The 16,277-nt window shown below is 42.8% G+C and overlaps 1 protein-coding gene across 7 annotated transcripts in view; it reads left to right on the top strand.

The window, feature by feature from the left end:
• FYN (FYN proto-oncogene, Src family tyrosine kinase) overlaps positions 1–16,277 on the top strand; it is a 138,478-nt gene that overhangs the window by 46,286 nt on the left and 75,915 nt on the right. For 6 of the 7 annotated variants that reach the window (XM_038133624.1, XM_038133626.1, XM_038133620.1 and 3 more), the window contains exon 2: positions 14,786–14,856. The exons of the other annotated variant lie outside the window; for it this stretch is intronic. The gene's annotated coding sequence lies outside the window, so the exon portion shown is untranslated. The remainder of the gene's footprint in view (positions 1–14,785; positions 14,857–16,277) is intronic. 7 annotated transcript variants of the gene reach the window in all.

The raw sequence follows: 16,277 nt of genomic DNA, 5'->3' as shown, positions 1-16,277 counted from the left end.
AAGTCCTTCTCCAGCTCTCTTACAGCCCTCCTTTTGGTACTGGGAGGTGCTATAAGGTCTCCCTGGAGCCTTCTCTTCTCCAGGCTGAACAACCCCGGCTCTCTCAGCCTATAGCGTATATAGGAGAGGTGCTCCAACCCTCTGATCATCTTCACGGTTCCCCCCGGACTTGAAGGATGATGGACAGGACATGAAGGATGGACTCCCACATCCTTCCCATGTCTGGGGCCGCAAAGCTGGATGCAACATTCCAGGTGGGGTCTCACAAGAGCAAAGGGACAGAATCTCCTGCCTGGCCATGCTGCTTCGGATGCAGCCCAGGACAGAGTTGGCTCTCTGGGCTGTGAACACACAGTACCAGGTCATATTGAGCTTCTCATCCACCAACATCCCCAGGTCCTTCTCCTCAGGGCTGCTCTTGATCAGTTTTCCATCAGGCCTGTATGTTTGAGACTGCCCTGACCCTGATTGCACTTGGTCTTATAGAATGTCCTGAGGTTTGCACAGTCCCACCTCTCAAACCTCCTAAGGTCCCTCTGGATGACATTCCTTCCCTCCAGCATGTCGACTGCACCACACAACCTGGTGTCAACAAACTTGCTGAGGGTGCAGTCTTGTGCCTGCAGTTTGCTCAGCTTCTCGTCTGAGCAAACTGGCAGAAATAATTAATTAAGCTTGCATAGTAAGCAGACTGTGGATCTGGGTCATTTGTAACAAATAGGTGAGACTTCGTGTAATGATTTTGCTAATGTGATGAGGTTTGTGAAACTCACAGGAATGTGAGTTTCTAGCTGGCTGGCTGTGTGTGATCAGAATTAAGGTATGTATACCCTCATTTCAGAAAGTGTACAAAATATGAGGATATGTACATGTTGCTCGTTGCTCTGATTTGGGATGTTCTGAAGGGCTGGCTGGGGAGAGACCGGGTTCTCTCCCTCTTGGTTTGTCCCTATGCCCTTTCAAAGGAACTGTATTCTTCCTTAGGTATACTTGGATTAACGTTGCTTAAGAGCCTGTAATTAAACATTCAAGTCTTGAGAAACCTGGGAAAGAGCAGTCCTGCTTGATCCTGTGTGTCCATGAGCAAGGACAGGCACAGCTCAGAGCTGTGAGCAACAGGCCATGGCACAGGCAGCTCTCTCACTGCTGCTGCATGGCTGAGGGGGCTGGGGAAGGGTGCTGTGACTGCGCTGGGCCCAGGCCATCAGTTCCCTTTTGTGCCACAGCACAGGAAGACCTTATCTCCAGTATAACTGGAGCCAGCAGGGTGTATGTCAGAGAGTAGCTTCCCTTTCCCCGTGCCCCCCTTCACCCATGCTTTTAGAGTAAAGAGAGGGTTTCTCTGGATGAAAAGCTGCGTTTCACGAGGACAGGAACCAAGAGACACTTCATTTCTATGGCGAGTTGCTATAAATAGCTTGCTCTGTTAACATAAATTCTTTCTGTGAATCCTACAAACAGGGTTTTATTCCAAGCCTACAAAATGCTTTGTATACCCTTGTTACTTTGTACGTGCTGGTGCTGGTGCTTCCCCCCACAAAATGAGAGGTAAGCCTGACACTTTCAGGGCAACACTGCAAGTTCTGTTGATGGAGTAAAGGAGTCAGTCTTCCTAACAGGCCTGTTACAGAGTTAATTTTTTACATCACTAATACCAAAAGGACCACTGAACATTTTTAAGGCAAGTAGGGCAGGACTTGCTGAAGTCCACACACATCAGGTTTTATTTATTCACCCAGGCTGCAATGTTTTCTACTGCTCTACTCTCTACTAATGCTTACAGTGAGTCTGGGTCAGAAGCTGTAGCTACTGCAAGCCTTAAAGCTTTGCAGGGCTTTTAGGAAGCTTGTAATTGCTCCACTGTGAATCCTGGAGTGAGAAAGAACTTTCCTAGGAGGAAAATGTCTTATTGCTCATGCAGTGAAAACTCTATGGACATAAATGGTCCCAGCTGTATGATATGCATCTGTCACTCTGCACCTTTTTATTTTCTTCCTTTTACATAGTCCTGGTACTGGAAACCCTCTCTTTGGGAGATGATTTTCAGCTTCCATTTAAATCCATTTCTGCATTTGACTATTTGATGCTCAGTCCACATCCCTTCCCCCTCTTTACATGAAATGGAAGGCAATGGGCTGTTGAAATTTTCAGACAGCTGAAAGATGTGACCCAGAGGTGTCTGTCCGGAAAAGGGAAATGCTTTGGTGTTCAGGCAGTTGATAGAACACACGTGTTTATGAGGAACCATGCTCTCTCTTACTTTTTATCCTCTTCTTTTGAATGCGTCCATCTGCTTGCGGAGAGCGTTGTTTTCACTCCCCATACACGTGTATGACAAGGTCAAATACAGATCCCTTTCTTGATACCCTTCCATGCAGGAGGTGCTTCAAAGTACTTGTAGCTCTCTGTTTGTGAGGTTGGGCTAGAAGTGCAGTAAGCAGTGGATGAGCACATGTGTAGCACGGGGGGAGGAAGCAGACCAAATACACTGGTGGTTATCCAAGGTGAAAACTGCAGTGTGTGGTGAGCAGGGCACCTTGACATGCCAGGTAGCATTTCTGTGCATACTGTCCAGCTGCAGTGCCAATGGCTTTGTGGGACTGTTCTGGTCCCAAACTCTATGGACAATTTGTCATTTGATGTAAAAGTATATGCGAGGAGAAGGAACCTCACGTTTTTATCATGTACAGTTTAGGTTTAAAATATGACTGTTGATTAGCTGTTGATGATGGTGTTTACTGTTGAAATCTTCACAACTGGCCCTCACAGCAGCTCCCAGATTGTGCAAATGGGTTTTTTTGGAGGGGAAATTAATTAGCTGGCTTGATTAGTCCAAAGAAAGAGTAAAAAAAGGTCTTATCTCTTTGTTGCTGTCAGGCGTGCGTCCCTCTTTTTCCCAGAGGATTGTTATGGGTATGTACTTCCAGGGATTGTACCGTCAGCCTGTACCATTCATGCATTTGGTGGAGTTCATAATCAAATGCGTTCACGGCTGAAAGTGGCACACGTGCTGCTCTGAATGCTCCTTCTCAGATGTCTCCTGCTGCTGGTAACCCACATTCTGCAGCTGGAGGCTGCGCTCCAGGCACCGCATGAATGGGGCGTCTTGTGCTTCAGCGAGGCAGAGTGAACTTCATTCTAGGTCAAAATAAAATGTGACATTTCCTAAATGCATGAGTCCAAACTGGTTGCAGCACTAAAAAGCAGAGCCTGTGAGTACTTTCTGTGTGTTATTTCTCAGTGATTTACAGTCTATTTTACTTGAGATGGGAGGGACATTGAAGGTGGGTTTATTATTCTGGTTATACCTGCAAAACTGAGAGTAGGAAGAAAATAAACCAGTGTCACCTCATCACATAGAGGGGCAAAAGACTTACCCTTACCCAAAAAGCCACTTCTATTGTTCCGGGGTGAGGGTATCCTGTTTACAAACAGTGGCCTAGATATTACCTGCCAGCACAGCTCCTTAAATCCACAGCCTGCTTCCACTGTTCTTCCCCACAGTCCTCACAGGCACAGCGAGAGCAGGCAGTGACCCAGATGCGCTGCTCTGAAAGTGCCATTTGTTTCCAGCACTCAGCATGCTGGCAGATTTGACACATGGCTACACACGCATCCATCACTAGACCAAAATACGCCTCTCCCGTGCTGTAAGGGGTGTTGTATCAGATAAGCCACTGCTGACAGAGCCAGTAGCTGTTCACACATCCTCGGAGGTGTGTGGCAGTGTGGGTGCATGGGACACCTGCCCTCCGAGTGTGGAAGGATTTGTTGAGCTGCATGATGCAGTCCTGGTGCTAATTTTTTTTTGACTGCTTAAACTTTCCAGGGGGTTAGCAGGCAAGAATTTTGCTACTACATGCTTTGTTACCAACGCTACAAAAAAAGAAAAAGGAGAAAGGCTTTTTTCCACTTCTGTTTTTTGTCAGGGAGTACAGGGCTGTGTTCTTTCTCTTCTCCTATTCTGACCATGGCTTTATCTCTGATTCCTTTACATACAGAGCTATTACATGTATGTATGCAAATATGTGTTTATAAAAATATTTCTTTACACACACACACATGCACACACACACACACACATATATAATCACCAGCCATAGATACATAGCTATATAAGATTGTTAAGACTGGAACATAAAACTAGTTCTCTCTTCCCTCATCCAAGCTATAACCTCAATCAGTCTTTTTTCACTTCTTTGTGGATACCAAGCCATGAAGTCTCATTCAACATGACTAAACAGATATCCATTGATACCTCCCTTCCTCCCTCCACCTGCAGCTCTCCCCATTATCTCACACTGCTGTTGCCATGGACAACATCAGTGTCCCTCAGCCAGGCCAAAATCTGTCCATCTCTGAGTTCCCTGTGTCTTTGCTCTGAGATCAGCAGATTCTTCTTGCATATAGTGTATATGTATAGATTCTTCTTGCATATAAATGCCCTGTGCTATCCACCCCACACAGTTGAAATTCACATCTAAGTACTCATTTGTTGTCTTGAATTGCTGCAACATCATTTTTTCTGGCACCTTCAGATTGTAATTCCATCTGTCCAGAATGTCTTCACAAAAGAAATTTGTGCCATTTCCTCATTTTTTAGCAGTGTAACCTTCCCTATGCACTCCTCTACTGATTTCATCATTCAGCACAAGATGCCTATCTTTATCACCAAAGACCCTCCCTTCCTCTCTACTCCCATCTGTCAGCCAGCTCCAAGAGGGCATCTTTCTCCTCCAGCCTCCTGTGATGCCTGTCTCCTCCAGTGCATGAGTTGCTTTCTGACATGTCGGTACAGATTTTCTGCTGACCTAACCCACCCGGTTAATATCAGCAGTACTACGTTCTTCTTGGCCTTTAGGTCTCTCCTTTAAAATGTTCTCTTTTTGTCCTGGATGCAGGCAATGCAGAGCAGCTCACCACCCATCTTCAGCTTTCAGAGTGCAGCACCTGCACAAGTAGTAAGCACTCATTGTAATTTTAGACCTTACTGAGATTAAGGCCTTAACCAGCATCTCCTGTCACTGCAGGCTTTCAAAAATAGGCTGAACATGCATGGTGATAGCAGCGTTGTAACCATGGCAATGGAAGGAAGGCAGGGTTTGCAGGCAGAGATCTTACCAGACCAACTGGCGTGTCTGAGGGCTGGACCAGGGCAATGCAGGGGAGAGGTTTCAGGCTCAGCAAGGGACTGTGAGCCTCAAAGCACATCTCTTTTTCCTCAGCCAGGTCAGGAGGCCTAATAAAAAGAATAACATAGGTATAGTTGTTCCTGCCTTGAGCAGGAAAGCCACCTGGATGGTCATTCAAGGTCCCTTCCACTCCTATAGCTCTGTTTTAATAGGCAGAGCTGACTTCTCCTTGTCCGTGTGCCGTGTGTTCGAGCGTGTGCCGATCTTCTGCTGACACCCACAGAAGGCCTCTGAATATCAAGAAACCAGAATATCCTCATTAAGGATCTTCTTGGAGGATAGGAGAGTTAATATATTGCTCTTTGAGCAAAGGCTGGTTTTGTGCAGCAATAAAGCATGAATATTAAACAGGAAATCAATGACACTTCTGAAACATGTCTGAGACAGAAATCCAGATGCTGTATGGGGATATAGGCCCTTAAACCTTATGTCTGTGCTACTCTTTTTTTTTCTTTTTTTTTTTTTTTTTTAAGCTACATCTGCATAGTTGGTGGTGTAAGAGGGGGGCACAGCCAGAGAAAAACCAGATCTTTTAGCCTAGTTTCCTGAGGAAGTGGGGGTTAGGCTGTAACTCAGTGTGTTTGTACACCAGTCCTCCTCTTTATAAGTTTGCAGGCTGTCTCCAGCCAGCAATTCCAACCTTTCAGGGGCAGCATTTGACTTCCCAGCCCTTTCTCCAGGGCATTAGCTGCTGCAGGGATATGGGCTGGGTGTGGTGGCAGCAGAAGCAGGGTGCTGCAGACACCCCTGGAGCAGCTGAGCAGTGGCTGCAACAGGGCTTGTGCAGTAAATGTGACTGGGTACCAGGCATCTGGGGCTGTGGGAGAGCCAGGAGCACTGGGATGAAATATGGGAAGGATTACAATTACTTTCATTGTAAAGTTAGCATCACACGTCCAGATGAGCTGGAAATTCACTTCCATTAGTTCCACGGATCAGGCGTTTGCTTAATCTTGAAAAACAAACCGGAAAAAAAAAAAGTAGTAATGGCATTTTAAATCCTTAGAATATTTCAGAAAAATAAATGCTTTTGTGTGGCTTCTGTGCTGCAAAGAGGTTTATATTAATGTAGCACAATCCTGGAATTACATGAACCTTGTATTTTTCTGGTTCATACTGGGACACTTGCTTTCTGAGGGAAAACCTGTTGTCTTTAAGGGCGGTGTGAAAGAATAAAGACTTGATCTAGAGCTTGAGGCTGAAGCATTGCATCAGTGCAAAATCTTTTCATTCACAGTTCTAGTGTGTTGTCCTGAGAATTTAATTTCCTGTTTGTACTATGGGAGAGTCATTTTTGGAAGCCACTAAAGAGCAGAGGTAGTTGTTCAAGGTGTTTTTTAAAGGTAAATTGTCAAAATACAGTAAATTTTGTGGTTGGTCCTTTTATTTATTTATGTATTTATTCATGTTATTTCCTGAATATAGAACCCAGCAACATAAAGTCTCATCATTAAAGTAAGTAAATAAATAATCAGTGAAGTGGCATGAGGGACAGCCTGCTTTTTTTTTTTTGCTTTTTTTTTTCACTTATCCCCATCCTCAGCCCATTGGTGAGTTTTCCTAGGTTTTGCAATGCTTCTCAGATTTCAAGGTTATGTTCTCTTCCGTTTTGTCTTATGTGACAATGAAGGACCTTATTTATTTTCTTTACTTGTCTCACTATTAAAAAAATAAACCAGAAAGTCAAGTTTTTTTGTTCTTCTATTTCCAGTACTCTTGTTTATTTTGAAACTTCCAGAAAGAGATAAGAACAGCTTAAGAAAAACGCTCTCCAGAGTAATCCCTTAAAGAGCAGCAAACAAACACTGCAGATTGGTCCTAAAGGCTGTGCTTCCTTTCTGGGGAGGGAGAGAGGAGGGGAGAGAGGATGTTTTCTTTTTAGCTGTGCTCTAATCATCCGATCTGGGATTTGATAAGCTCCACACGTCTGAAACCACTGCCTCCTCCTGTCTTCCCCCTTCCTGCCTCTCAGAAGATTAAAGTGAACATGGCAAAAGGGAAACAGTTTATTTTCAGCTTGTTGTAGTTAATAATTAGTTTACAGTGCAGCATTCTCATTGTTTGTATTCTAATCGTGTTGCTATATTCTTTTCTTACACTGTTTACTTTTCACATCACGGGCCTTCTTTGATACCGAAATAAGTTTACAAATAGCCCATTCTTGCAGAATTTCAGCCTCTTTTCAACATTTTCATATTGCACATCAGGAAGTGTGACACATGTAGGTGGGGTATCTCTGCAAAGGCTCACCTTGCCTGCCCCCCCATGCTTTCTTTTCACTCTCAGACAGTTTGGAATTACAGCAGTTGTGAAACCACAATAGGAAGTGATCAAGCCATTAAAGTATTACATGTACAAGATAGAAGTATTATTTGGCTCATTTAAAATTAGCTAAATCCATGTATTGACTGAACTCAATAAGAAGAAGTCTTATTATCTGAAGAAGTCCTTCGTAAACAGCCCCAATTTGTCCTAAGAGATACTTGTGCTGAATTCTTTTAACCTTTAAAGCCTCAAACTAGATTTGCCAGGACTTTGAGTCTGTGTGTTCCCATGTGTGTATTTTTAATGATGTCTTCCCTAATGGGAATGGCTGACATTATGGGTACTGTAAGATTGCAACACTAGCATATATATTCTATATATATTCTCTGTGTATGTGTTTATTGTATGTCATGGAAAACACGTCCTTAATTAAAACCATGCGCACTGATCAAAGCACAAAAATATTTATTGTATAACTAAGATTCTCTCTTAAGGGGAAGGGGAAATTTGTTTATAATAACAATTGCTTACAAAAGCAAAATTTTGTATACAAAAAACCTCCATTTGCATTGCAATGTAATTGTACTTCTAAATGGCCTTTACTGCTTCTGCAGAAGGTTTGTAAATACACTGTCTAGCCAGTTTCTGCTAAAGGTCCTTCTGGGTCAATCCTGTATCTTTAGAAGGAAGGCATTTTCTTCTTGGAAACAAACTGGAAAATCAATTATTAAAACAAAAGCTTCTGAAACCTTGAATTATGCATGGGGACTTTTCCCCCTGCTGTATTTTTTAACTTTCATAATGGTGTGAGTACTTATTTCTGGCCATAGAAGTGTTTCACTGATGCCACTGGGATACAGGGCAGGTAAGGATGAGCAGGCTGAGAGTCTGGGAGAGGGATGCAGCACTGGCTCTAGCCACCATGTCCCCGCATCACTGTCTGCCTATGCCTTCTCTCAGCTCCAGAGATGCCCAGCAGCATTTCTAGGAGCCAGCTCAGAGGGATAGAGAGTTCAGTCTATTTTTAGGACTATGATCTCCATTCATTCATTTTTTAAAATATTGTTTGGGGCATAGTACTTTTCATTTTTCTGCAAGAGAAATGCAAGTGCTCTTCCCGTAATTAATGAAGTATTTTTTTCTACTATTTTGAGAACTGAAGTGTGCTGCTGCAATCACATGCCCCTCATATGTAACACTCTCAGTCTGAGTGCCTACTCAGTATTGAGCTTGCTAATAGCTTCCCCTATGGATTTCTCAGCCCCCATGGCTGCCCACAGCCTCCTGACCCAGGGACAGGAGTTCCAGGGGGAGGCTGAGCTGCGCACAGCATGTGCTGGTTTTCAGCTCAAACAGAGCTGCACACTTGCTTCTCTTCCCAGCAGTACAGATGACCAGGGGTGCTACAGGGTTTGGGTTCTTCTCAGAACACTTTCAGAGGGCAGGATTCATGAATGGGCCATGAGTGCCATCGCCTTTCTGTCGCCAGTGACTTCACTGTGCCGTTCTCCACTTGCTCACCCTAACCACTGGCTGTCCCACTGAGGGTTTCTTAAAGCTGTTGGCATCTTTTGATTCTTTGCATCTGCCTCCACTGGGTCTGTGTACACATGCACCCTCTCTGCCTGTACTGGTGCTTTCCACGCAGGAGTTGCTGGTTGGATGGTGCCGTGTTTCCAGATCCCACCTTTATGCTTTCAGCTCTGCTGTGGCTACAAGGCCAAGCTGATGCATGGAAAAGGAGTTGTGAATGAAGATTTTGTTTTGTTTATCCAGTTGGAAAGTAGAGAAAGGGGAAAGGTACTGATATCACTGATACTGAGCTGGCATTATCAAAGGGCTTGAACTGCCTGGGTGAGGAGCACAGCCCAGGGTGAAGGAGAGCAAGCAGCTTTGGCAGGGCTGGGAGCCACAGAACATGGGCAGCCGCTGACAGCAGCACGTCTGCTAAAGGTAAGTCAATATAGCAGCTCAGCTTTTGATCTTTAGCACAGTTTGTGGGTTTCTTTCTCTTCATAGCTCCATTTTATTAAATCAGAAAAAGTTTGAGCAAAGCCTCTGTGTTTTCCCGGTGTTTTCCTCCCACGTTTCCTGTTTCTTAAGACTCGTTGCCACTGCAGTGGTGACTTTGCATCCGAGTTCCTTCTGCTCCAAATGGAAAGGGCAGACGTGTTTTTAGACAGGAACAATTTTAATGGTTCAGACAAACATTCTTGTTTTGAAACTACTAAACTACTTTTGGACTCCTTTAACAGAGGGACCCAGTTATCCTTATTTACATCCTGCATGTGCGGAAGCTTTCCAGTAACTGTTTTAGAAATCCAGTGACTTTGACATGAAAAAATGCAGAGTGCCTCTCCCATAGCCACTGTCCTCTTTCCAAGTTTTGGCACTGTTGCATGTGAGGACAAACCACTAGAATAGTATTGTCTTGGTATAAGTCTTCTAATGGTGTTGGTGGTTGTGGTTTTTTTTTCCCTTTGCATTTGTCCTGGGTTGTGTCGGGACTTGTTGCAAGAGCAGATTTTTGTTGGGAGCTCTTTCTTTCTGCCCTCAGCTCTCTCTCCCCAAGCCTGTTGATGACCAGGCTTTTTCATGTCATGTGCCAGCTATCTGGGACCTCACTTAGAAAAGGGGTGGTTTCAGGCTAACAGGGAGACTTTTGTCTCTGTGTAAGAACAAGCCTATAAGCTTCCCTTAAACTTTAAATGTTTTATTGTTGGAAGGCTTTCAGATGTTCACAGGATAAGGGCTCTTTATATGTAATCTGGCATTGCACAGTAAAGGATTACTTTATGTAAGTTAAGATGTGCAGTTCCTTTATAAACTGGCTGTGTGAATTCAGCATGTAGGAGATTGTTTTTCTCCTTCTGTTCAATGTTGCTTCTAGAAGGGGTTTCTTTGTTTTGGTCAGTTGGAGGTTTTTGGTTAGTTGGTTTTTGGGTTTAGTAGGGTTACAAATCTTAGGTGGTGGGAATAGGTGGAAAATGCTGCATGCACCCTATTAAAAACTGAACATATGTGCTTCCATAGATTTGTTCAAACAGGCAGTGTCAGCAGAGTCCTGGGTGACAGAATCCTCAACCAGTCTGTAAAGGGTAACTCGAGATTGTTAGAGCAAGTCCCAGTAATCTACTGCTGAAAAGAACTTTCTGGACCAATTCATGGCCCCAAATCTGTGTGGTATAATGCAGTGTAACATAAGCATGACTGACATTGAAACAGATAAAAAAGGCAGGCTATTACTCTGAAGAGGCTAACCAACACTTTCTTTTCAAAGTGGATCCAGCTCATTTATTGGTTACACACTCTGATCCAGACATGTTCCTTTGTAAACTGTTCAGCATTAAAAACTTAATCTTCCTAGTTTTTGCCAAGTAAAATAGCAGCCCAAGCACCAGGAATGCCTGCTTCTACTTGAGGTTTGAAAAAACAGCAGCAGAAGCATGTTGCTAATAGAAAACTGACAGATGTTCATAATTATGTAGATTTTCTTCTGTGTTTGAGTACCATAAACTCAATTGCATCTACTGGCATTTGAAAAGTATGTAAGACCATTTATGACTTCAACCAGCCACTTCCTCCAGCTGGGTGAAACTCGTATGAACTGCAACATATACCAGACCAGCACCCTCTGTGTGGCTGTTTTTATGCTTTCAGTCATGCTATTATCTGTTTTCAATGGTGAGTAAATTGTCACAGAACAGTTTTTGCTTCAGTGAACAATCAGGAGTTTTGTGGGTTCCCATCTAGGATTATTCACAATGCGTTTGATTCAAAGATCCTTGAAGTTGGTGAGTGCTGATGGATTTGGGAGTGCAGGCTTGAGAAAAAAGTACTTAGCATGTCTGCTTTCAGTGATTTCTCTTTTGTCAGTAGTAATAAACTTAATTCTGATCCCAGTATGAACTGACAAAAACACATCTGAAAGCTGATGAGGAAAAATAGAGGTTGTCTCATGAAGCAGACGATGTCATGAAACCCAACACGCAAATGATGTCTAGTTATGCTACTTGCCACATTGTTTCACAAAATACTTCTTTACAAAAAGAAAGTAACTTTTCCACAAGGCTAAATCACTACACTGCTGATATATATGTAACACTAGGAGAGGGATATGGGTTTTTGGTAAAAGGTGGCAGTTTGTTGAAGCTGGTGCTGCCTGCAGGGAAAGGCTGTTCCTTGCAGATAATAACTTGGATTATCCCCCAGAAGTGTTTTGCTTTTCTTTAATGTTTCAAATCATGTCGCTCTGAGACTCAGCGCAACTTTTGGTGTCCATTGGTGTGCTAAGGATTTTCTGTATCTTATCACATAGGATGAGATGCTTGGACAGCTTTCATTTGGATACTGGTTGGACAAACTGCTTGTTTCCTCTTCCTGTTTGTTATACTAATTGTAAAATAAGCCTATATTGGTGTGTCTTGAGGCCTGTATTAGTTTATTTTGCATCTCCTGTGCTGTACTCTCCAAAGTGAGCACAACGTTTTTGAAAAGTGCTCATCAAAATTTGCAGATATGTATCATGATCCAAAGCCTTCAAGAAAAAGGAATATTTCCCCTACATTCTTGAGTAGAATGAAAAGAATTAAGACTGAAATTGAGTTCTGTATGGGACCCCAGACTGAACACAAATAAAGAGTGAATAATCTTTGGTTTACTCTGCATGCTATATGTCCCCCCCTCACCCTCAATTATGCAGCAAAATACTTCCCTTCTCCTTCCTTGTTCCATCTCCAATCCTCTCTTCTCCTTTGTAGCCTAAGATGTAGACCACGTTTTTCATCATCTAAAATCAAACAAAAGGCTTCCCCAAGCTTTCTATCTGCATCCCTACAGTTCTGAAAAGTTTGCAAGGCTAGAGATGTGGCAAATTGTGTGGCTGCCTCGGATTTAACAAGACACCCCTTTCCCTAGCCCTCTTGCTAGCTTTGGGCATACATGGTCCCAGTGAAAGGCTTGGGCTAGACTCCCTTGGCACGTATTAAAGCAGCTGCCTGCATTCCCATGCTGTAACATGGGAATGTTATATGTTACAAGTGAAGCTGTACTCTTGGTCCATCCTTTCCATCTTTTCCTCCCTTTTATCCTAGAGTCAGTACAGGCCTTTTTTATTTCTTCTTCTGTTCATCTTTTGGTTTTATTTTATTATTTTATTTTATTTTATTCAGTCACTCCTCAGACAAACTTCTCTGAAGAATTTCCCCAGTTTGGTTTAATCCTGGTTGCTGCACAGGCATTTGTGCTGGGGTGAGGGAGGAAGGGAGCATTGCCAGGGCTGCATCCAGAAGCTCCACACCAGTGCTGGGGGAGTTCAGCCCCTTTTGGCAGTGGTGCCAGCCCTTGTCTTTCAAGTATTCCTGGGACCAGCAGCATGGAGTACAGAGTTCCCTTATTTGTCACTCCTCTGGGGAAATTTTTTAATCAGTCTCATGGTGTAGAAGAAAATAATGAGCTAATCCAGAGTTGAGATGCCATTGGATTGTTTTGGACCTGGCTCATTTCTTAAGCTTCTAACTTTTCTGCATGCAGATTTTATCCAATTAGTTCGGAGGCAGAAGTAGAGTTTCTTGACTTGATGTTTTCTTTCCAGGCCAAATGCCTGGAAGCTAGGGAGGGAAATAGATGGCGCTGGAATAATAACCACCTTCCCTGAGTTTGAGCAAAGCAGTTAAGACCCACTTTTTTTTCAGTGTTTTCATAAACTTTGCCAAGCTGTACAAAAGGTGATGGGAGAGGAGGGGGTGTTCATTTTTTTTTCTTTATTCCTTGATATACCCACTCTTTTTCTCAACTGCTAAACAAAGAAAGAAAGCAGAGATGCTTACATTTTTACTTTTCTATTAGAAAATGTCTGTTTCTAAAATCTCTCACAACAGCCTCCTCTGATTTGTAATGATGCTTTTTTTTCTTCTCTCCCCTCCCTGATCCCTCCACTCAAATGAAGTCTGAGCTTTATAATATCAAATGCCTGCTTGCTAATCGGGACTTAGAGCAATGTGATTCAGTTTCCATGTTTTAGAGGAATATTTATTTGGTTATTCCTTAGTAGAAATTCTAATTTCGTAACTGCTTTTTATGTAATGATGACCAGTAAAAATAATTTGATTTCAGAAGCCATTCCCCTTTTGTTTCCTGTTTATGCCTACAGCGTCTTTCAGGAGAGGTGCTGGCACAAGAGTTGCTGTTTCTGCAGCTGAGGCAGGTTTTCATGATCAGTAGTGCAGGGCTCCGAGTCATCTGTGAATAGCTGTGAAGTTACTCATTCAGCAGTAATTTCACAGATACCTCTCTGCTGAAAAGTTCAGCCACGTACTTGGGGAAGAATGGGACTTAGAAGCAGTTCAAATTTAGTCTGGCTTCACTGGTGTGGACACCTGGGCACTGAAAGTTATGTTCTTCTCCATTTGCTGCAGAGTTACCACTCCCAATTGTGAGCACCAGCAGAATCCTTGCCTCCTCCCTCTTCACAAATGAAACATTTTAACATCATTGTTAGTCTGTGCTCCATGAGTTATTCTTTCAAAGATTTTGCCTTAAGGGAAAATAAAGCTTAGCTGTCATTTGAAATTTACTCAGGGTCGGCAAAATGATGGCATTTGTCACTTTTGCTCTCCGTCTTCTTCAAATGGGCCCTAGTGTGTGTCAAGCTGGATATTGTGTTGGCTTCCTTCTTCTCCCTCTTTGTTCTCCTAGAGAATGCCAAGTAATTAATACAGTCTAAAAATGAAGTATGGCACAACCCCTTTTTTCCCTTTGTGAAGTTTTCAAACAAGGAGGCTGTCATGAACCTATGTGCATCCAAATCCAAAACCAGTTTGTTAAAACAAAATTACTTAGAGATACTGGGTTGACCAAATTTTTTTAGGGTTGGATTTCCCTTTGTGAAGTTTTCAAACAAGGAGGCTGTCATGAACCTATGTGCATCCAAATCCAAAACCAGTTTGTTAAAACAAAATTACTTAGAGATACTGGGTTGACCAAATTTTTTTAGGGTTGGATCTAAAATAATTGGCACACTTGCTGTGTGCTGCTGTGCGTTTCTTGTTGTTGACCTTGTCTCCCTGAAGTCTGAATAGCCATCATGTCAGTGACAGTGATGTGTCTGAGCAGTCTGAGGGAGTCCTGCAATTATTTTAATATTTTGCATAATACTAGTGAAATTCAATAATTAGTTGTGAAGGTTCAGATCCAATTACCTCCTTCCCTATACCAGGAAAAATGGTGGAAGTTGTTGATAAATGTTAGTAGAGAGAGAAGAAAGTGTAACATAATTTGTGGTGTTCCAGTCACTTATTATTTTTCTCCTTTACTCTCTTATTTTACAGGGCGTGTTTTTGAGCCATTTGTGAGGAAATGTGGTGAATGTAAACTTGCTCTGTTCGGGGGGGAAATTGTGGTAAGTGGTGCTGTCTTGATCAATTTTGGTTTTCAACAATAATTTCAGAAAGATTGTCTCAGCTTTCTGCAGTTTAAATTTTGTTTTGTTTTGTTTTGTTTTGGGTTTTGGTTTTTTTTAGCTCTGGAAAATAAAAAGATATAGTTGATTATATGTGTTCTTTCTCTGCTACGGAGACTCGCAGTATGAGAAGCATTAACAGAGAACAGCATGCTGGGCCTCAGGGCAAGGAATGTGTTTTCATTTGCTCCAGTGGCATCTGCTTATTGTGTTTGTAGCTGTTCCATTCTGCTGAAGAGTGGTTGAGCTAAAACCTGGAGTAGAAGAAATAAAAAGGCCTAATTAAAAAACAAGGGGTACAAAAAAAGCATGCTAGCTATGTAAAAGACCAGGAGAAAGGTAATGCAGGGGAAATATGTATTTCCCAGAGTGGTGGGGGTGTTCAGTCCCTCTACAATCTTTCCATCTCTTCCTAGAATGTCTGACTGACCCCCCCTGCCATGTGGAACTGGGATGGTTTGCTTATGTCTGAGAGATAAGGGGATGGTTAGTATGTGCTGTACAAGTTTTCCTATTCCTCCTTTCCATTCCAGATGACAAGCTTTGCTGCTTGTCTGACTGTACTGTATGCAACACTTCCAGAGGCATCAGCCTCCAACAGACTTCTCTGGTCCTCTGTGCCCTGGAAATATGGCACATCATTTGTCTGTGCTGCTGAGCTGCACCACTCTGAAGTAGAAGGAGAGAGAGAAGTGCAGGAGGTAATTAGTGACATGTCCCAACTAGAGGGAAGTGATTCAGAGAAAGCTCTTCAAACCTGCAGAAAATAAAGGCAGCAGATCTGGAGCAGTTAGTGGGCTCATCTTGCTTTTCCCTCTAGGAGACCGTCCATATACACAGTTCTGGATAGTACCAATCAATCACCCTTGGGAAAAGAAACATGTCAGCAGAAGACTGTGTCCCTGCTTTCCCTTGGCCAAGCAGGGTATTGGGCTGGTGCTTTTTCTCCAGGCAGAATGTGCAGATTGCAGATGAAAACTGGTTTATTCTCTGCTGGCAGAAGACTTAAGAATCTGATAGCCTGCAGGGTAGAAAACTGAAAATTAAAGACTGGCTCAGTGAGAACATTTGTTCTTTTCTACCATTTAAAAGCCCCTAGATGTTGTTACATCATATAGAAAGATTTGGATTAGCTAGCAGATGTTTAAATGTAGATCACTTACCCTTCTGCAGAACATTTATTCTTAGAGACAGGAAAAGATATGATAGTCAAGCCACAAAGAAGCTGGCCAAACACATGAAAAGTCCTGCCCAATTGTACCTGGTAAACCCTACAGCAGCTCATTCCTGTAAATAATTTTCTCTCTTCGGATCAGCTTTTCTGACAATTGTGTGTGTTATAAGTTTGCACCTATATCCCT

This window comes from Motacilla alba, chromosome 3 (assembly GCF_015832195.1).
Source record: "Motacilla alba alba isolate MOTALB_02 chromosome 3, Motacilla_alba_V1.0_pri, whole genome shotgun sequence".
NCBI classification, from domain to species: domain Eukaryota; kingdom Metazoa; phylum Chordata; class Aves; order Passeriformes; family Motacillidae; genus Motacilla; species Motacilla alba.
Note: the sequence above shows the minus strand (reverse complement) of the source record. Positions and strands in the feature narration are given on the sequence as shown.